Source organism: Nipponia nippon, unplaced genomic scaffold, assembly GCF_047370975.1.
Source record: "Nipponia nippon isolate SJK-2023a ecotype South Korea unplaced genomic scaffold, ASM4737097v1 scaffold_3, whole genome shotgun sequence".
NCBI lineage: Eukaryota > Metazoa > Chordata > Aves > Pelecaniformes > Threskiornithidae > Nipponia > Nipponia nippon.
Window position 1 is genome coordinate 82,760,452 of NW_028262347.1, and position 22,771 is coordinate 82,783,222.

Genomic DNA, 22,771 nt, shown 5'->3' on the forward strand with positions numbered 1-22,771 from the left:
GCCTCACCAGTGCTGAGTACAGGGGCACTATCACCTCCCTGGTCCTGCTGGCCACACTATTTCTGATACAAGCCAGGATGCCATTGGCCCTCTTGGCCACCTGAGCACACTGCTGGCTCATGTTCAGCTGGCTGTCAACCAACACCCCCAGGTCCTTTTCCACCAGGCAGCTCTCCAGCCACTCCTCCCCCAGCCTGTAGTGTTGCATGGGGTTGTTGTGACCCAAGGGCAGGACCCATCACTTAGCCTTGTTGAATCTCATGCAGCTGGCCCTGGCCCAATGATCCAGCCTGTCCAGGTCCCTCTGCAGGGCCTTCTTGCCCTCCAGCAGATGGACACTTCCACCCAACTTGGTGTCATCTGCAAACTTACTGACGGTGCACTCGATCCCCTCATCCAGATCATCAATGAAGATGTTGAACAGGACTGGCCCCAGTACTGAGCCCTGGGGAACACCACTCATGACTGGTCGCCAACTGGATTTGACTCTGTTCACCACCACTCTCTGGGCTCGGCCGTCCAGCCAGTTTTTAACCCAGCACAGAGTGCACTTATCCAAGCCGTGAGCAGCCATCTCCAGGAGAATGCTGTGGGAGACAGTGTCAAAGGCCTTACTAAAGTCCAAGTAGACAACATCCACAGCCTTCCCCTCATCCACTAAGCGGGTCACCTTGTCACAGAAGGAGACCATGTTAGTGAAGCAGGGCCTCCCTTTCATAAGGGAGATAGATTAACCCATTTACAATTATCAGTCATTATTATTCAAAAACTCTTATCACTTATGCACATGTGATATGGTTCTGCAGAGTGGGGACAAAATTTTATTGAGTTATAGATGGGAAAAAGGCATAAAGAATACAGGTAATACACATTTTTGAAATAGAAATATAAGCATAAACAGAAAAATGTTCAAGTCAAAGTCACATGAAAAATTAGACTACTCTTCAGATGCATTCTAGACTTGTATGTACAGCATTTTTACGCTAAAAGTAGAAACAGAAACTCTAGAGATGTAACACATCTCAAGAATACAAAATAAATAAACAAAGATGAATGGCAATAAAAGAAAAAGAACTAATACTTGAATCTTCTTCCAGAATGATGAGAAATTTTGATATGTAAGAACCATGGTAGAAGACGCCCAATCTATGACAAGAACTCATTTATTTCCAAACAAGATCTGAAGTAGTAAAGTCTTCTTGTGCCTGGGAATGAGTTCAAAGCATTAAAAACCCCTGCACACTCCGTTTATGGTGCTGAACAATTCCTCTATGACAGAAATCTCCAAGTAGAACAGATTTTCAACAATTTGAATGAAGAAATCCATCACATATGCTTGATGGGGACATCACAGTTATTTATCCAGGAGAAAATTTTTCAGCAACTTCTAACCCAAGATGACTTGAAAACAAGGAATAAATTAGTTTGGTTTCAGTCTCTATAGCAGTGTCTTCCTAATGGTCAGTATCTGCAGGAGGAAAGCAATCAGACTTCTATAATGCAAAAAGCAATAGTAAGTATCAAGAGCAAACTATTAGGCTCTACAATGGATACAGAATTATGGCTTAGAACCAAGTGAAAGATGCACCATTATTTCACCTTCCTTTCAAAGGCATTAATATTAATTGAGTGACACCAAGCACCATCAGTGGTTTTCCTGCTGGAAATGTCTTCTTCATCAATTTGTTTGCATAACCAAATATCCTAGAGAAAAATTCTATTGTTTCCACTCTTACAGTTCTTGCAAATTAGATTTTTATGGCAGGCTTTTTTCTCTCCAGAAAAATAGGTCAGTTCCCCTGCAGTAATATACACAATCCAAGGCCTACGTTTCTGCTTGCAATGAGTACACTGAATGCAACTATCCCTTCAAGCTGGGCATTTGCCCATGCAACTGACTACTTCAACTGGTCAAGTCACTATTTGCAACGGACAGATTTCCCCTGACTTCAGAGTTGAACCGAGGCCTAAATACTTAAGCCTTTTCTACTTCCAATCTCCCTCTCAGAAAATATGGACCATAAATATCCTCTCCCAGGAGATTAGCCCTGGAACCTTATTGGGCTTAAAGTTACGTTCAAACAATGTCCTAATAAAAACAGTGGCTATTGAATAGTAAATAAAGCATGTTCCAAGGATATCAAATCATGATTACAATTACTTCCATTTTTGTATAACTTCAAAAATAAATGATTTTTTCTTTACGTATTGGAAAATAAAAAGACTTGATATACACGAATAAGTTAAATAGATGGAAATATAAATGTAAAAAATAACAGAAGATTGCTTACGAACAGTATTTAAAAAACAGAAAAGATATTTCCAAGTAGCTTCCCAGGCAGCCTCTGTAAGACAAAACAGGAAAAAAGGAAGAAAAAAGGGATTTTTCAAAGTAGTTTCAACTTACTGGGCTCAAATAAATTGGTCTCAACAGGGTCTGAAAAGGAGCAAGGAGTATTCTGACCATAACTGCATACCTAAACCATACTACTTTACACACACACCAGCCTTAAATCAAGTGACCTTAAATTGATCATGATTAAATGGCATCTTTTTCCAGTGTGTGTGCAAATGCTTCACTTCATCAGGCAGCCCTGAAAGGGCAAAGAGGAGGCAGAGACCTACGAAGATTGGTCATTCACATTCTGAGTCCTGCAGCACAGGGACCACGCAGCCACCTCAGTGCTTGTCAGAGAAGGTTCCCCAGTCATTTGTTTCTATGTTCCCCAGTTTTGGCAAAGTTTTCCACAGTCCTGACAAAGCCTGAAGGCGACTTACATGAAAAAAAAAAGCAAAGTGAAATCCATTTGAAAGATTTTGAACCAAATCTGTGTGAAATAAAACAAACAATTTCTCCCCACTCCCAAATAACAAAGACACAGTTTCTATCAAAAGAGCCGTCTCTGTGTTAATCTGCAGTGAAGACTCAGTGCCAGAGCTGGCACCCTTTGAAGTTAAAGGAAAAGCTCCTGGTGTCTTTATGATGCCCAGATTCCTGTCTAATATTGAAAGATAACATGGTAATAGGCTTCCTAAGCTCTGAATAGCTCTCTGAAGATCACTGTCTTGCTCCAGTGATTATAGGAGATGTTAAGGTGACTGAGTTAGATGCTTTACTCAGATACTTCAAACTAGCTGAGCTGAAAACGATAGCTCCCTAGAAGGGCTCCTGATTTTGTTGTGAGTGATCTCAGAATGAAGCTCAGCCAGGACAGAATGGCAGATTTGAGCAGAAAAATAGGGATTCACATTTCAAAATAAAATACCTGGCTTTTCTTCTGATTTTACTGATTCTACTTTTTCTACTTTTTTTCTACTGATTCATGTTAGCTAGAATCAAAGTTGAATTTCACGTCAATTTTTCACAGTATTTTTATACTTTTCTTCTTTCTGTTCTCCTCCTGAAGGAAGAAGAAGAAAAAAAGGAAGGTTGGAAAAACAGAGGGATTTTAAAAGAGATATAATTTTTGAATAAATAAATTTATTCAATTGATATTAAATTAACTGAAATTGATGTTTTCATATATAATATAAAAAATATGAATGTTGCAGAAGTTGCATTTTGATACTCTTTACTATATATTTTCTATTGCAGGAACTTCTTGATTAAGAATTTTCAGCCAACTTAAAGGCACAAGTATTAGAAGTCCCTGCAATCTCGCATCCTGAGCCATAATCTTTCAGAGTAGCATAGAGAGATCTGTTTTGAGCAGGAGAGCATCTACAGTATAACATAGTAGTATATGTAATACAAGCTAGGATAACACAGAGTAAGAGATTAATATTCTGCATCATACTGTGCTCTGTTATTTTTATCCTGCTGTTTCTTTCACTCACCATCTCATGACTCACACCCTCCTCACACTGGAATTTCTGTCTCAGTCTCGTGGCTCACTGGTGTGTTACGGAAGACGATGCCGTGGAAAGCCATCTGGAGAATAGCGCTACTGCATGAGCTCTAGGTCACTCTTAAAAACAAAGAGAGACAACATCACTTACTAATTTATCACATAAGTGGTCTGTCTATTGCAGCCTCTTTAGCAAACTGTCATTAGTATTTGTGAGGGTTGCAATTCTTCCTGTGTTTATAGCCTTGGTGATATCATGGGATATAAGGTGGCAGAAGTGTCCCAAGATAGTCATGTGGAAAGCTGACACTGCACAAGCCTTTAGAAAAATTACAGGACTCACCCGGTGAGGTGATAAAAGGCTCTTGTTAGACAGGTTAATGAAATTCAACATCAGCAAAAGAGCTGTTCCTTACACATTTCTTCATTAACTTTATCACCTCAGGGATATGGTCTTTGGTGCCACACTAGACAGACCATCAAGGATCTATGCTTCATGAGGCCAAACCACAGTTACTTCATGTGGGATGGGAGGGCCAGATCACAAGGGGAATTAGATGCTTAAATCCTTACTAATTGCATGCACAGCTACTGTGATCCAAAATGTAGAACACCAAAATCCCAGTTCAGTCTGCTGCTGTGTAATCCTGCACTCATACTTCTTAGCGGACTCGGTTTCCCAAGTGCCTAGGCTATGGCCTCCAGAAGTAACATGGTGTTCACTAGTTAGGAACCCAAGTTCTACCACATCCCAGAAATTAGGGTGATCAGAGGAAGTATAATTATTTTCTCTTACCTCCTAGTTGAGCATTAAGAGCCCTTGCTCGAGAATCCCAATTCCCTCCTTTGTCTGCCTGTATCTGAGCTTTCACCTCCATCTTCCCAAGGGCACTTTCTAACCAGTCAGAAGCCAAGATCACAGAGAGTTCACTCTTTATATGAACAAGCAAATATTCCCTAGGCTAGTACTTCAATACCTTTGAATCAGCAATTGGACACCATATCATTCTTCAAAAAATACTCTTACCAGAAAATAACTAGTAAATCTCAGGCTAGAAGGTCATGTTTTCTCCCTTTTTCCTGTCACTTTAAAAAATGAACTTCATTGGAAGAAGTCAAAGAAGGCTTGTCCACAGAATATCTACATCTTGCCAAAAAAGGCATTTATGTGGGGAAAGGGGAATAAAATCCTAACTCAGGGATGAGAATTCCACTCAGTGGCAAGATTCCTGTCACATAGGTACTGGAGCAATGTGCTCTCCAAGGACTTTAGCGTGTATCTAGCCAAAGTAATCTGCCTTTTTACTGAGATGGTAGGTAGAAGTCAGCTTGGTTCTGGAGTAAGATTAGCAGAAGGATCATTCGTGCTCCATTGTGTTATTTCAGCTTTCACGGAAAAATGTACCAAAGGATCTCAACTAGCCCTTCATCTCATGCTTTTACATTCCCTGGCCTCCTGCTTTTCTGCTTTGTCAAATCTGGTTATACAGGTAACACTGGAAAACATAAAGCATGTTTTATTTCTATGACTGTTTTGTTTTTCAAATTTGCAAAATTCCTATCCTGTCACCTCAACTCAAGTCCTTCACATGGATTTCTGATGGTGACTGAGAGAATAGTCAATGAGTCTTTTGTTGGTGAAGGAGCCTAATCCAGCAGAGACACTTTGCTGCTCAGGATGGTGACACCAGCTGAAGTCACCCATCACATCCTCTGCTCTCTCTTCTTGTCCATTCCCAATGTAACTGGCTGCCTGGAGGGCAGCAGATGTGCATGACAGAGAAGAAAGACTGAAGGCTTGCACATCCACGCCACATTCAAATGTCAGGTCTTCCCTGAATCCAAAGGGCAGAAGCTTCCCGCAGTCCACCCTCAATCTAGAAATGTGACCTCAACATACCAGTCATGTCATTTCTCTCAGACAACTCCTCCAGATGGAGGACAATCAATGCAAGAGCCTCAGGAGAGCCTGAGGAGGATGTGATTAGTGACCTGAAATGAAGCCTGTGCAAACTGCAGTAGAAGCTTCCACTAGAATCTCTTCCACTAGAGTCAGCACCTCAGGACAACAAATGCTGCCACAGTTTGAAAGATGATTACACAAAAAATAAAAATAATAATAATAATAAAAAAGCTAAAGGGAATTGGAGCAGCCAGAGAAAATCTTGTTAAAGCAGCAGTGTCCCGCTGCGAGCAGCTGTGAGCTTTCTGTTCAATAGACAGGCTCCTTGGTAATATTGACTTGAACAACAAGTTTTTCCTTGTCAAACTCATATCAGCAGTCCTTTAGAGTAATGTTTGTCCTGAGCTGCAGTCTCTTGTCCTGAACCTATATTTGTCCACAGCTGTTCTAAGCTGACTGTATGAATTAAGTGGGACTCTTACAATATCTTACTTTTCAGCTTTGTCTTATCACCTGAGAGGCACAAAAGGCCAGGAAAGAAATTGCTTAGAACAGCCGGGAACCCACTTGTAAAGAGGATCTCTCCATTCACATGAGGTTGGTATTGGGTCTCTGCCCTTCCTCCCACTCGTCTCCTCCAAACACAAGGAAAGGAAGATGCAGGGGCACAGTCCATTGTGCTCACTTGTAGTCAGCTGGTATATGGGACAGAGCAAAGCAAGGGACTTTCTCAGTCAAGGTTTTTCTTTGGAGGATATTAGGTCCTCAGAAGAGACGTTTTTCATGGAAACGTGCCTGTTTCAATTCAGAGTTCTCTGGGAAAGGTTTTCTCGGTCAGATGGGAGACGAGCTCTTTACCACCTCTAACAGACAATAACTTGCAGTTCCTACAAGATCGAGCAGGATGGTCTTGAAACGTCTCTTTGTGATAGCTGCTTGTACATTGGTGATGGGCCACAAGGGCACTGTAGGCTGAAAGAGCACATATCCTGGATGGTAACTGTACAATTTTTTTCTGGATCAGCCTAAGCATGTTGCTTGCTAGAACAATACAAAGAATGGTCAATGTGACTTCAGAAGATAACAGTGAACACTATCAAACGTACAGCAGAAGATCACAAAAGAGAAATTAAAAGGGAGGATTGCTGTGCCTTGCCACATTCCCAGATGCAGCAGCCAGGAGACCTACACTATTCTTTGATACGTTAGGCACTGGATGGGATTGCTTGTGGAGAAAAAAAAGAGCGCAATGGTAGAAATCCAACCCTTGGATTCCCCTTGGAACTTGAAAGGGCCAGTTCAAACACCAAGTTGGCAGCATTCTGATGAGGAACTTGAACCTGAGTGTCTAATGTTGATTATAGATCCTAGTCTCTCATGCTGATGTGCTACCCTCCTTTCACCTCACATGAAAAATCACATGGTTGGAGTTTATGGAGAAAGGAAAACAGAAATTATTGGTTGGGGAATACAGTACGTGGTGAACTCTAATGTGGGTCATAAAGGACTTTGGTCAACTGGCTGTCAAATAGAGCAGCCCACAGTTTTTTCTCACTACTTCAAGCTTTCAGGAGGTTTCATTCATCTCTGATAGCCTGAGACATCAAGACCAACCCCCTTCCCCTTCCTGATCATTCAATGAGAAGGTCAGTGAAGCTCTGATTTTATGACTCTTGGTGTGTGTCAATACAGCCTTCTAGTTTGAATATTTACATCCTTACCTGAAAAAATGTCTTTTGTCACTGTTAAGCCATAAAGCCATGCATGTACTTTTCTCTTCTGAACTCATTCCATTTTAATCCTATGCCTGGGAAGTTTCATCCTTATCTGCCAGTGGATTTTCCACGCTCATTTTAAACAAGATTTTAGTAGGGATTCTAGAAAAAAATAAAACTAGCATGATTTTCTTTTAGTGATTCAGAAGAAGTTGTTAGGACCTAGAAGGTAAACTAAATCCTAAAATATATATAATCACTATAATTTCCAGATAGCATTGATCAAATTGCCTAACATCTGTACACTGCATTCCCTGTAACTGCATCTTCATGGAAAATGGAGGCCCACCATTGGATATAAATGTTATCTGGCACTGAAAACAACAAAGAAGGATGTTAGTTCCTTGCTCAGTGCATCACTGGAAAGCACTTAAATTTATTGATGCAAGATTAAAGCCTTAAAGGTAAAACTGAATCTCTAAAGTGCCAGAATTTTGCCTTGAACATGAAGTGTAATCAGTTTCAAGACAAGTATAATACTATATTTGGAACAAGAATTAACAGGAAAGGAATCTGCAAAAACCAAACATCACTACTCGGTATTTTGGCACCAGAAGTGTGTGAGATATTTCTCCATCTTACACAGAGTTTCTGTCCTAAGAGGGAAGGTTGATAGTTTGTTTTTTCAAGAAACTACAAGTAAGTTTTGGACTTACCAGTATTAACTGATTTATGCAAATTTTATACTTATTCTGTCCATGAATGAATTAGTTGCCAATCTCACTGTATTTTAAGTAAGATCAGCACCAGATGGAGAGCAAACAGACTTGCTTATTAAGCGGTTTTATCAAAAGAGTAATTCAGCAAATATACCTCTGAAGCCCAGTACTGATATTGAAAAGTCTAACAAACTTTCCCGAGAAATTACCTGATGCTGTGGCAACTGGATTCAGTTTTAAGTTATTGACAGAGATCAGTGTCCTCTTCTTGAACTGTGCTCTGCCTAAAATAGAACACTGAGCTCAGTTCTGACCCCTGTGAAGTCAGTGGCACAGTGCCAAGTGTCTTCAACTGCATTGGGATTGGGATTACTGTTTTTCAGACAGATACTGGCAATTACCTAGACTGTACATTTTGACTGCCATGGTAAGCATTAGATTAGCTCTTTCATTTCCATGCATGCAGTTTAATTAGATCAGCCCTAATATCTTCACCAATTTGAGACCAATCATTCTGAGGCATCACTTTTCCTCTGTTCCTGCATCTACACAGGTTCTGTGAGGGCAGACTTTTTCTCTGTGAACTGGGAATGTAGACCAGGAGCACATTCACATCAGAAAAACACGGGGTTTGCTGAAACAATACCAGCTCCCTCAATATAACGTAGTTATCAGGTCAGGTTCCTGGTCCTACAGCTACCAGCTGCCTATCTGCAAAGGCAAATTCAGGCTGGCATAGCAATGTTGAGTCTGACAGCATATAACTTCAATAGGTGTTGCTAGAGCCTGTAGGAGGTGTTGTCTCTCTGAGCCTCACAGAGGCTGTCAAAACTAGTAGGACAGCTTGATAAGGCAGTTTTGCTAACGGCTTTGGTAGTTGTACAAAGAACCAGGCCATTCACAAATTGAAAAAGAGCAAAAGATGAAAGCATGTTTCAGGAGAGTCCCACACACCCACAGCCAAGACACACAGTTTTACTTTCACTACAACACTTGAACATCTCAGAAATAAGATTATTGCGCTCAGAATGGCTAATGGACACACTCAGTGCCCAATAGAGTCCTTAATCATTCACTGTCATTCCTCTTAACTTAAAGCACTCAGCAGCCTCGCTTGGCCTCCTAAAATCTACAGAAGCAACTAGATCAACACAGCTAGATCCCAGCAGGTCATAACATTCTAGTTCATATTCAAAGGACACTCTTCCAGTGAATGCATTAGTCATTTGTTCCAACGAAGTCTGCACCTGCTTCAAGGAAGGCTGAATGTTGACTGTCAGTGACACATCTAGTGTAATCATGGGAGAAGACCAGGCAAGGGTCCCCAATGATGTTGTTTCACTGAATGTTTACATTTTCGCTGGAAAGGTAGCAGTGAGATATAGTAGCCTGCAAATCCTCAATTTATTTACAGTAGTTGGGGACAAAAAGGAATTTTGAAGTCCTTCAGAGAAAGAGCTAGATGAATACACACCAAAATGGCCAGTGAAACTTGAAGTCACATAATTTGTAAAGAAAAAAACCTCGCATGTATTACAGAGATCTAAATGTTTGTGTATACATTCCGAAAAGGGGCTTGAGCACCTCTGGGTATGTCTATACAAGCTGTTTAAAAAGAAGCTAGCCCAAATGTTCAACATCAGCATTTAAACCTGAATCAGTCTGACACTTGCCACAGTGAACATTCACAAGACCTGGCTGCCACCACTTCGGGTCAGTGCTCTATTTCACTTACTGAGAAAGACCACCAGTGTAGACATGGCCTTCATTACCTGCAAAGTGAAGGCTTGTGACCACTATGCAAGCTGCAGTCAAAGCTACAGAGATGCTAGGGTGCATGTGGAAAAGAGAATGAAGCTGAAAATGTCACATCATCTTTACATTAATCAGAGGATCAGCCCCTTTTGGGATCCTGTGCGCAGCTTTAGATTCTGGAGCTCAGAACAGATGAGAAGGCTTACAGGAAACGTGCTCATGATCCAGGGCCTTCATAAACTGTCAAACTGAAAGTTGTTGGAAAGACTGAATTATTTGCCTTATAAAGGATGCAAATAAGAAGACTCTGGGCAAAATGTATGCTATATAGAACCTGGTAAATCAGATAGACTGGGACTTTTTGTTCTCAAAAAAAAAAAAAAAATCCAGGACAGTGACTAATATATAAGGCAGGAAATTTAAAAACAGGAAAAGGAATTAGTTTTTTACACAAAATGTAATTAAGCTATGGAACTTAGTGACACATGCAACCATACTAGCCAAAAACGTAACTGGATTCCAAAGCGACAGGACACTTATGGGAATATCCAGATTATCCAGAGTTATAAACTACAGACAATAAAAACAAGGAACAGATTGCTGTTCCAGCTGTCTTTGCAAATACTTACTACTAGTGTGGCATGCTGTGATGCTACACAAGGCCTTTAAACATCAGTTCGTTACTTGTAACCCCTCAGATAAGTTTTCTTAAGGAAAGTCCAAAAGTTCCATTTGCTTCAAATTCCTTCTACCTTCTGCAGCTCCATTTTTTCCAGGTTAAGAACTATCTGCTGACAATGACACCCAGCATTTTATAATGCCATGTGATGCCTTTCTAGAGAGCACAGAAGCAGACAATCATAATTTAGGCTCAGAGCTGACAGTGAATAGTAATTATCTCATCCCCACCCTTTTTCCACATGTGCTTTCTGTGATTTTTTTCACTAGTTCAGAACAAGGCTTAGACTGACTGCTACTCTGTCCAGCCAGCAGTGGGAAAGTTTACCGAAAGCAGCAGCATTTTAGTAGATAGTAGCAGCACTATTTGATCCTACATCTGCTGAAGCCAGTTGCAAAATTTCTATTCAATTCTACAGTAGAGGAATAGGCCTTCAGAGTCCAAACACAATTTGAATCTAATAAGGGTGGAGCAAGCATCTCTCTGGCTCAAGTTCCAGTCATCAGCGTGTTTTGCAGCTAAGAATGGTAAAGTTTTTTTCATACCTTATAGGATTAAGTTACTCTTCATTCAATACCCATGAAATTTGATAAGAGCTATGATATATCTGCATATTGAGCAGCACAGGTCATTCTCAATGCCATCTGTACTTCAGCATGGGTGATGCCAGTTGCCTTCAACACCCACAGATGACAAAAGGAATTTAGCACTTAAAAAAATATTGCTCAGCACCTTGTTGAATTGTGCTCTTTGTATGCAGCAAATTATAGAGATGGCATGTCTGTTTTCCAATGACTTTCAGCGTCTTTCCTGACTTCTCAGATGACTTTTAAAAATGGGGATTGTCTACCTAGGGAATAGCCATGCTTATTCTAGTTAGTCCCTGCACAGTAACTCTCCTTTAAAATAATACAGATTAAATTTGTTTTAGTATTCTGAAATGGACTAAGTTACACGAGTCAGGCCAACCTTTATTCCAAATGTGACTATTCACAGAGGAGTATGCTCCATTTCAAGTCATCGTACCTCAGATCTAGCTTTTTGTTCATTCAGATTACACTTCCCAAGTGTTCCCAAGATAAAGCCTTACAGCTTTAGAAAAACCCTATCTCCAATGTCTTTGTCTACAGCAGGAAAACTACTGTAAATTCCTCGTTGTAAAGTCTGAAGAGCCATAGTAATGTCTCTGTTACATACACTGCATTTTCCCCAAACAAATGTAGCTGCACCAAAATAGGTCAAAATTCTGCAAAAGAAACTACAAGATGATTCTCAGAACATACATATGTTGTGGCAATGCCCCAGATACACTTCTGTTCCCAAATACCTTATGGTTTATTACCTGTGGGTATAACAAAAGGTAAGGCTCAACTATTTGGGATTTGCTTTTCTTTTTTTTTCTGGAAAATATGCTTTTGTTAGATATTCCTTGATTTTAGCCTGCATGCTTATAGCATTATTTTGAAAAGCCGCTAGGCAGATGGTCCCCAAATGTGAGTTAATAACTTGTAGGTAGATTTTGGGGAAGCTTTTTGAAATCCCTTCATGCAAAATGATTTTGCAAACTGCCTGCGTGCCATTCTTTGGCTATTCCAGCAGACTATTTCAAAGCTGTCAAGAGAAAATGGCAGATTATGTTCTGTTAGTTTTGCAGCAGACTGTTACATTTATTTCGCAGTCATAAAAGAATATAAAGCGAAACAAAATCATCAACAAGGCTTTTACTGAAAGTTTTTCTAGAACTTGGAAGTCCTCACTGGCTATGAGGCCAGAATGTTTGGGCCTCTGCCTCTCTTCTGCAGCCCTTCTACAGCATTTCTTACCATTCAAAATAAGGCTGCTTTTTGACAGAATAGGCTAGGCTGAGTATTCAACAATCATGAGTCAGACTTCACAGCATCCTAAGATTAATTTAAAAATCAGATTTCAAATGTGGGGCTCTTCCTGTTTACCTTTGGCTTGTTAAAGATACTGTATTTTTTGCATGTCATAAAGTTAGAAATATTGCTAGTGTCTGATCTGGTGAGCATCTTCCAGTGTTTTTGAACAAATTTCACACGAAATCCATCACTATACTGATGGCAAGATGCTGCAGTCTTTCTTAACAATGCCAGCAGATCAAATGCCTTCTAATCCCCACACAGATCTGTCTGTATGTGAACCAATCAAGTTTAACTGTCCTGCCTCCAGGGTGATCCATAACGTTAGAAAATAGAATAGAAAAATAGAAAATAGAATATTTTCAGCTGGAAAGGACCTACAATGACCATCTAGTGCAACTGCCTGACCACTTCAGGACCGACCAAAATTTAAAGCATGTTGTTAAAGGCATTGTCCAAATGCTTCTTAAACATTGACAGACTTGGGGCATCGACCACCCCTCTAGGAAGCCTGTACCAGTGTGACCACCCTCTCAGTAAAGAAATGTTTCCTAACATCCAGTCTGAACCTCCCGTGACACAGCTTTGAGTCATTGCCACGCATCCTGGCACTGGATCCCAGGGAGAAGAGATCTGCACCTCCCTCTCCACTTCCCCTCCTCAGGAAGCTGTGGAGAGCAATGAGGTCGCCCCTCAGCTTCCTCTTCCAACTAGACAAACCCAGAGTCCTTGGCCGCTCCTGATAGGAGATGCCTTCCAGCCCTTCCACCAGCTTTGTTGCCCTCCTCTGGACACATTCAAGGACCTTCACATCCTTCTTAAATCGTGGGGCCCAGAACTGCACACAGTACTCACGGTGAGGCCGCACCAACGCTGAATACAGGGGGATAGTCATCTCTTTTGACTGGCTGGTTATACTGTGTTTGATGCACCCCAGGATGCGGTTTGCCCTCTTGAGTGCCAGGGCACACTGCTGGCTCATGTTGAGCCTGCTGTCAACCAGCACCCCCAGATCTCTTTCTGCAGGGCTGCTCTCCAGCCACTCCTCTCCCAATCTATACTTGTGCCCGGCATTACTCTATCCCAGGTGCAGAATCCAGCATTTGTTCTTGTTAAATTTCATCCCATTAATCATAGCCCAGTGCTCCAATCTATCTAGATCCCTCTGCAAGGCCTCTTGTCCCACAAAAGAGTCAACAGCACCTCCCAGTTTGGCATCATCAACAAATCCGCTAATGGTGCATTCAACTCCTGCATCCAGATAATTGATAAATATATTGAACAGAACTGGCCCTAGAATTGAACACTGACGAAACAGAACTTTGGCCCAAGGTATTAAAAAAAATTAGCTAAGAGCTCCAAGTTGGCAGTTACAGTAAGTGAATTTCTTCCTCAAGCATAGCAAAACCTCCTACCATAAGGGACCAGGAAGTAACACTTCCTTCAGGATAGGGCCAAAGTTTGGAGGATAAAGAACAAACTCCAAGATGTACTTTCTTCTCAGAAATCACATATTGCTAATACATATGTATCTAGATTTTCTTTTTAAAAACTCCAGCTGCTTCACTTCTCACAGCTTTCACAAGGAGAGGCTGAGAGAACCAATAGATGAGGGCTATTAGCCACATTTCTTATGCCATCATGGGAAGAGTCTCATCCACAGAATCAGTGATGAACACAGTATAAGAATGTAAATAAACCAGATTGCATTGGCTAGACCAGAAGGGTAAAGTCTAGTGATTAGAGTGATAAACATGTTTGCAGATAACACAGAAAAGTGCATCTAACAGCTATCCTACTAGAGAGCAGTAAATTGACAGTTATTTTGGCTAGGTGTACCTTACAGTTTCGTTTTAGTTTATGACAGTAAAACATGTGGGCAAAAAGTGTGACCACATGGTCCTTAAAATTAAGGTATTAGCCTCCCCATAAGGAAATGTGCCCTCTCTTCTGCACCCCAGCACTGTGTGACCTTGGGAAAGTTGTTTAGAGCTCAGTTATGCTTTTCAGGTCCAGTCCTAAACACAGCATAGTAATGTGATTTCCTTTTCTTCCTGTCCATTCTCAAATCAGGCCAGAAACTCTTATCACAAATGCCACCAGTGGGCATAATATGGATGGATAGTTGGTTAGCAAGTAGGGAAGAATCAACAAGCTCTTTGCAGAGTGCCTTATGCTTAGAAAAGCAAATAGGATGGGCTATTACTCAGCTCCAGGAAGTAAAGGAGCTGCAGCTAGTACTGCAGGGCTGCTAAGGGGCGTGCAAGCCAATCTACTTAAACCCATTCTATTTAAAGTCCAATAGTAAAGATCCAGTCTTCTTGTAAACTCTTCCTTCTCTTCCTCCTACCCCTCCCAACTCACCACTGCAATGCAGCAGAAAAGGATACAACCTTTAATTTCAACGTTTTGTTTCTTCAACATGTAAAACACCAGGATGGCATGAGATGGACCATGACGAACCTGACCCTAAACTCACTGAAATCAAGAGGGCTCTCTCTCCCTGCCCGACCCCCAATTACAACAGACTTTAGAACAAGTTAGAAGTCTGAAAAATGTTCTGAAAGTACTGCTAGAAGGAAGGAAGGAACTCTGTCTCAATACGCAAGCCATTATTTGCCTTATTTCTAAGCACAACTCTGCTTATCGCTGTTATTCTATAAATCCCATCTAATCAGTATTTGCTACACTTCAGAGAAGTCTGTGAACATACCTGTGTTGATAGTGTATTTCATACACCATGTCTTTCCTGTTTTGATAGAGCAACAATTTAGGACAGGTTTTTCCTAAGAGAAGTAGCATTAATTCAGGTCTTTCTTTCCGCCATGCAGCCAGCTACCTTTACAAAAGTCGTAAAAAAAATTTTCTTCTTCACAGCTGGTGTCCTTTTGCCAAATTTGGTTGAAAATAGCCAACAAGCCCAAAAGTTACTGATGAACAAAAGAGTCACTAAAAAAACCTTTGTTTTCCTTGGAAACCACCAAACCCTTCTCCAGAATGAGAGTGAATCCAGTTCAGTTCAACATACTGTTTTCTGTAAAGCTGATATAATCTATTTCTGTGGTGCTCCACATAGCAGTTGCAGAGCAATCCCACCAGCAAACCCTGTGTGAAAACAGCTGTATCTAAATTTTCTGCTAAGGCCACCACTAAGCCAGTGTCCCTGTGTGGGGAACCATCCACAACAGGAGCCGGCCCAGGGAGCCCTTCCAAGGCCAGAATATGGACACGGGCTGGTGCATGCAGCACCAGGCACCGCCACATCCATTCAGCCTTGTCAACATGTGAGCGTAAGGTAAACAGAAGAGAGATGATGACCAGAAAGAGACTGCTGTCTCTGCAGAAGAGATAATAGTGTTGGGAGAACGATGGCATGAAAGACCGTGCTGCAAATGAGCATTCTGCCATTCATCAGGGGAGAGCAGAGGGACGACTGCATGCAATATGCCCACCGAAGCACAAGGAGAGCTGCTGCTGCTGTTGAGCACTGACCCACGGGGCAACTCAGCAGCTTCCGCTTCTCACAGAGGCAAGATGCTGCCAGTCAGCAGACTGGGCTCAGCACTGAGCTCAGCTGGAGCTGCAGGGCGCTGCCACTCACTGAGCACTGTTTTGCCTTAGTGAAAAGCACCAGCTCCTGGCTCCAGGCTCGTACTGAGATCCAAACTCAACAGAGCCAGCAGCTCAGCGGGAGCCAGCTGTAGCCCTGGATATAGACATAGCCAATCTGTTTGCAGCGAGCACTGATATTGCACCCTTAGAGCATGTCCTGCACTGGTTTAACCCCTGTACAACCCCCTGTTCATTTAGGGTGGTCTGCTTCTCTTCAAGGGAGAGCAGCATTTGACCTGCACTGTGTGAAAGCCTCCTATCTGTTAACGAGACATTTGCTCTGATGAGGCAGTTAAAATGAGCATACTGCAAAGCATATAAAAATTATTGACATTCATAGCACCATTAATCAGCAGCACTCATCCTCCAAATTCTACCATCTCGCTATGAAATGGAAAGCTGCAGGCTTGATTCACTGCAAATCAGCTCAGCTCTACGGTGTTTTGTCCCAGTCACGTCAGCACCAAACTGGAAGGAACAGCCACGAATCAGGCAGGAGATTTGTCTGAACCACATTGTTTGTTATCCTTGCAGTTAAACCTTGGAAAATCCATTTTCTGCCAGGATCTTTTGCTGTAGTTGTTCCTCCCTTTGGGAAAGATGCTAATTGGCTGTTTATCATCTGGTCAGAAAGGGGAATTGAATATCGCCTGAATGAGTCACAGCCTACTGGAATTCACTCCTGCCCTTTCCTTAAATTGAGAAGGCATGCATGGTACACACCTGAGTAGAGATACTTCATGAGTAAGGCTTCTTTTCAGTAAAGGTACCTGGCTCATGTTTCCTATTCAACAGGGACTAAAACTTTACAGAATCAGCCATTGGCAGCACTCCCAGGATATTTTTCCATTCGCACATATTTCTAAAAATGTCAACGCCAGTCTAACCATTCTCATCTGGGAAGCCTGACATCAGATGTACATTAGCCTGGGGGAAAAAAAAAAAACCACAAAATGCAAGCCCCTTCTAAAAAGGAAAACAAATTCAAAGTATGTACATTGGCTCCTGTCTCTGAGCTCTATGAAAATAACAGGAGGAAATTTAACAGTGTGATTTTACAGCCATGACAATTCAATTAGAAAATCGGACAAGGGAATAGGATGGGTTTCAGGGATGAGAAATGGATGGTATGTGAGATTCTTATTCAGGCCTGATCCTTGTATGTTTGCATTAGTTACCCAACAGCAGACAAAAAAAGTCCCAGGCAGGGCCTTAAGAGCCATGCTTTCTTTGCAGTCCTGGAATTAAAACCAGACAGCTAAACAACACTACATTTGACTGTGGGAGAGCTTCCCCAGGGAGGAAGCATTTTGGCTTGAGCGTTTTGTTCCAGTCATCAGTCTCCAACTATTTTCTCTTCCAAATTTGGACCCTTCACACACCTTCCCAGCATCACCTGCTTTGCCTGAGAAATTAGTGTAGACAAACAAGACATGTTATGCTGCCATTTTGCAAGATGAGTTTGGGCAATAAGCAATATTGTTTCCACCCTCTCTTCTCCCCACAGCACATGCCATGAGCATGTTATCACTGTAAGAGAGATCTCTGTTTAATTCAGTCTGCCAAGACTCAAGGAAAACAAAGGAGATGACTGCAGCCCTCGAGTCCATCTGAGTAGGATTCCTGGAATGAAACAGAAGTTGACTTCAGGAGGACTAAGCCATAATTACAGAGTGAAGAGAGAGCAGCATGTGCTCCTGAAATATTTAAAATATATCTTTCTCTGTCCATGAATGCTGCAATAATGACTTTACAATTTCTCTCTCTAGGGGAAATTAATAGAAAGGCCCCCTCCCCTTACTGGCTCCAATGATGATTTTTTTCACTTACCTCCAAGATGTGTTTGGCTCTTGAATTATACTTTTGCTTTCTTGCAAATCTACGTGTTTTTTACATGTCCATTTTAAGTATGTATCCTGTCTCTAAATACTGAATAATACATAAATACGATAAACAGAGTTTTTAACCTTACTTGTTGTTGAAACAGACTTTAAACACTGATGCCCTGACATAAAAAGTTTCATCAGACTTTCCAGGTGGTGGACCTCAGCGTTCCAGACCCCAAGTTCTGGTGGTCTTCGCTATAGTCACCTAAGACATGACCCCCACACTAAGCCATCTGCCCAGTGATGTGCTGGAGGAAATCACCTCCACAGCAGAAATTCCTCAGCCAGTAAGTTCTATTGTCCAGAACATTTGCCATCATCAAACAGGCCTTCAGTACTCTGAAGTCTTGTCCTGCCACTCCTACTGAAGGATGACAATCTCTGTCAGAGGAGTGAGACAAAGGAGAAAACTGAATCATTAGGGGAATGACTACGTTCAGTGGAAGATCACATGGGATGCTTCTGTGTACCAAAACTAAAAAATGAAAGCCCATTGATAGGTTCATCTGTCCTTAGTGGTCCCTTCAGAGGGACTTGCTTCTCACCCAGTTGTTGGGGTGGTTGACAGCATTAACATCTTAAATTATTGCAGTTAGACCTGTCAAGATCCATGAATTACAGTGTCAGAAAAGACTTCAAGTGGAAATTTACTTCTAGTCACACACTCTTACTTCTCAGTCTGACTGAACTTAACTAATGCTCCAGTCCCTGGGGACCACATCAGAGCAACTGCTGGCATATACATCCACCTTGAAGTTACATTAGAATTCTAGTGGTGGTCCACTTTCTGCCCATGCTGAGTGGTCCATGGTTTCTACAGCACTAGAAGTGGTAATACAGTTATACATGCTTGTAATAGTTTTGCTTCCAGTATTACATCCAAAATCCCAATACTTTGTAAGGGAAGCTTGGTGATGCTTTTACCAGTCCTTACTTGCATGCATATTTTTCTGAGGCTATCTGAATGAATTTAGAGAAGTCAAAGCCATTTGGAAGCTAACAATGCTCGGAAAGTACATATTCATTTTGACCTTTAGTTACTCCCCTTTCAGGTTGCAATTAGTTTAGGACCAAATTATCCTTTTAGCATGTATGCAAAGAGAAGTAAACTTAACCCACAGTGTAAACACCATGGACCAGCACAGAAGGGCCTTGTCCGTATCAGGTACGGGCCAGGCAAACATCTGCAGAAGATCATTTAGGTGAGGCTGACCATCTCTTTGGGAAGGAAGCTGGCCTCAGTGAGATCTTTGCAGGTCTCATCCTGCCTGAATTTCTTTGCATGCAGTTATGAGTGTCTCCCCACCCCCTTCCTTGTTTTTTGTTTTTTTTTTTTTTTTTAAATTTCCAGTTATTTTCTAGTGCAGCCTGCCTGATAGCAAGAACAGGGGATGTGCTTGGCCACCAGGGCTTCAACTGTATCACAGTTCCTAAGCAGAATTACAAGATGCAGTGACTGAAACATAAGGTATAGCCTACACTAGGGCTGTGCAAACAGGAAAATCAGTCAGTCAAAAAACAAAGCAACAATATCCTGCTGTCACTGTCAGAGTCACTTATGCTCCTCCATTTGCACTTAGAGAAGTTGGGGTTTTGTGTGGTGACTTTTAGTATAGTTGCATATACATGAGCTCAGGTGGAAGCAGAATTAGATGAGAACAGATTTCTGCAGAAATAATTGTGCTCAATGAATAGAGACTCATTATTGTGTAAGGTAAGAAAGTACCAATAGGGGGAATGTGTAAAACTTTTAAGACACTCCAAGAAATTGCCTGAGGGCGAGATGCCATGTAGCATCAAAGCAGGGCATACTTCTCAGCCCTAAGTGTGAAACTAAGCAATATCTACATTTGTCAGTTAAACAGTTTGAGGGAATGTTCCCAGGCAAATAATCATAATCAACGATGCTGTTAAAGCCTCCTGGTCACACCTGTAAGTCTGTACCGGAGAGCTCTCTTCCAAATACTTCCTAGGCACAATCTGGGAATCAGCACAGGCCAGGAACTGAACCCATTAGGCAGTCTGCCTCCGGTGGCCACCTTATTTTAGAGGGAGAGTCTAACAGTATGAACACAGGCTGTTGCATGCCAATTGGCCTCAGTGCCAGAGAATGGTCCTGGGCACATCTCATTTTCTAATATAGATGCAGTCAGGATGTCTATGAGAATTCATATCTCCTCCTTAGTAGAATATCCAGCTTCCTTTTTAAGAACAGAACCTGCCCTATTTTCCACTAGCAAGAAGCAGTGCAAATTCCATTTTGAAATGCACAGTGTTTCCAAGCCTTCCAGAGGGATTTCTCTCTCATGCTCCAAAATTCTACGCTCCTCAGCCTCTGCTCTATTATCGGTATGCATCACTCTTACATCCCCTGGTATTCTTCCAGCACCTGCTTAAAATGGTTTCAATTCAGAATGTCAAGACGACAGCTAAAATTTAAAGAAAAAAAAAAATCCTCCAAAACCTAACCAAGACAAGCTTGTGAACACTTTGTTATGCAGTCAAATGGATTCTGCTATCAGAGCAAAACTATCATCGGACCAAGTTAGAAAAATAATTAGATTCTAATAATAAATTACTTTTTTCCATTGTGTAGTAATAATATAATTAGCATTACTGCAATAGTCTACCTGTTGCAACTACTATATGTGAGGAAGCTATGCACACCTGTTGGTGCTTCATGAGTCACAGAGACAGACAGGGCCGCTGAAGAACCATTGCTGTTCTCAGGTCCAGAGAAATCCAGATTGAAATGCCTTGGCTACAGAGATCTTGCCCACAGGGAGGTCTGGGGGATCTCTAAATATTCAACACACTGGCATCAGAGCCACTGAAGTTAGCATCTTAACCCAAGGAACGGGTCATTTAGAGATATGCTGTGAGAAAAGTGTGTTATGGGAAACTGACGAAAATTTTGCTATTTACTGGGACTTAGTCCACCAGGCCTGCAGGAAGATGCCAGTGTCTGCTTTGGATCCACAGTTTAGTACACTCTCCTAAAGACTGGTACCTGTATCCTTTCTTTCAAAGCACTGAGCAGACTTTTACAACATGATCCTGAGCGATATTGTGTAAGTAAGTATTTTGCCTAGTAGCTGAAATCCAGAAACAACACTGGGAGCCACCATCCCTTTCTTAGGCAAATGCCCTGATACCTCAGCTATAGACTCCTGCTATTCGCTTTGCTTCTTATTTGGCTTGAGGAATGTTGTCTCCTTCAAAGCACAGTGGCTAAGCTTTAGCTAGAGGGTATTCCTTCCCAGGACAATCTTTGTCACCTTCCAGACTGACCATTTCTTTGCATCAGTTCTCTTGCATGGCCAGAATTTCTCAGCACGTTAAAGATTATATTTCCTAATTAAAACATTCCTAGAATTAATTGCATAATAATAAAATAATAATAACAACAGCATGTCTTTTCACATTAACCTTTCTTGTCTTTAAGTAAGCCTCTTATGCAGCACTGCCTTGAAAATTAGTGTTTTCTGAACTAAAGAACTCATAAAATCTGCTCTGCAAATTCACATTAAAGCCTTCCCTCAATTACACCCCCTCAGATTTTCAAATCATTTTAAACAAGACAGAAAAAAATTATAAGGCTACACTGCTTAAATAATTCAAATAATTTTCAGCTGCCCCCTCCCCCCAATCATCACATGTATTTCTACTTACAATTAAACAGGGAGGAGGGAGAGGAAGAGGAGGTGGAAGAGGCTTTAAATTTGTTGAACTTGCTTGAGAAAATTAAGTATGGTAGAATCTAACTAATCCCTACTAACTCTGGAGGGAGAAAAAAACCCTGGTATGGATTTGTGAGATTTTCCGGGGGAACTACTAAGCGCTAGGACACCACCACTGAAGTGCAGCCATGCAAAGGAAGGAATTTTAACGTTACCAACCTCTGATCCCTGTACACACCCCAGGCCCTTAGATAGCTGTGCTACCAATCTAGTGTATTTAAATTGCACCAATTCCTCCAGTGTCTTCATACAAACTGCAGCCCTGAATATGAGTATTTATTATGCAACTGTATTCTTGTGAGAAGAGCTGCCAGGTTTCTTTGGACTGCTCACCTACAGGAAACAGACCACACAGAAACAACCGCTGCCTGGCCTGGGTTGGAGATGTGATCTGACAGAAGAGGCCATATATTTCAACACCACTTATCTCCAAACTGGCCTTGTCAGAAAAATGGAGAAGAATTACCACTGTCCTGAGAGAGGAATTATTACAGATTTCCATCCAAGGTGGCTTCTCTAGCAACATGCTCTCCTATGTCAATTTTAACACAACCACCTCTAGCAACACATCCATCTGAAACTGAAGGGAGGAAGCTGATTCTACGGTACTAATCACATCTACTATGTACAGCAGCAGGACAGCTCTGCCACTTCCTGCTTTGCAGGAATGACTGCTATCGCTATCAAATATACTGTGTGATAAAAGTGAAGGGAGGAAGTGAGCAGTGAGGTAATAATCGAAAGGGTAAGATCCAGGGTAATCCAAGAACAAAATAACTGGAGTTGGAAGAGAAGACAAAAATGCAAATCACTCCTATTTTCAGAAGCAGCTCTTCATCTTGGATCTGCATCTTCTCAGATAATATCAGTGAAGACTGGGGAATCCTGAGTCTAAATCATTACTCATGTGAGAAGGACTGCAATGGGTGACATAAACTATACAGAAGAAAACACCACAGAGTGTTTTTTTTTTAAAAAATGCAGCTATCCGTCGCTGCTTAAAAGCTGTTTCCCACAAGATTGCAAATGACAGC

The 22,771-nt window shown here is 41.5% G+C and overlaps 1 protein-coding gene across 8 annotated transcripts in view; it reads right to left on the minus strand.

The window, feature by feature from the left end:
• Positions 1 to 821: 821 nt before the first annotated feature.
• LOC104021777 (potassium voltage-gated channel subfamily A member 1) overlaps positions 822 to 22,771 on the minus strand; it is a 32,404-nt gene continuing 10,454 nt past the window's right edge. For 2 of the 8 annotated variants that reach the window (XR_015706749.1, XM_087767046.1), the window contains exons 2-4: positions 7,473 to 7,628; positions 3,838 to 3,968; positions 822 to 3,401 (exon numbers count right to left, since the gene is read on the minus strand). The gene's annotated coding sequence lies outside the window, so the exon portion shown is untranslated. Of the gene's footprint in view, positions 3,402 to 3,837; positions 3,969 to 7,472; positions 7,629 to 16,936; positions 17,039 to 22,771 lie in introns of those variants that run through there. The other 6 variants (XM_087767051.1, XM_087767050.1, XM_087767048.1 and 3 more) reach the window with 6 other exon arrangements.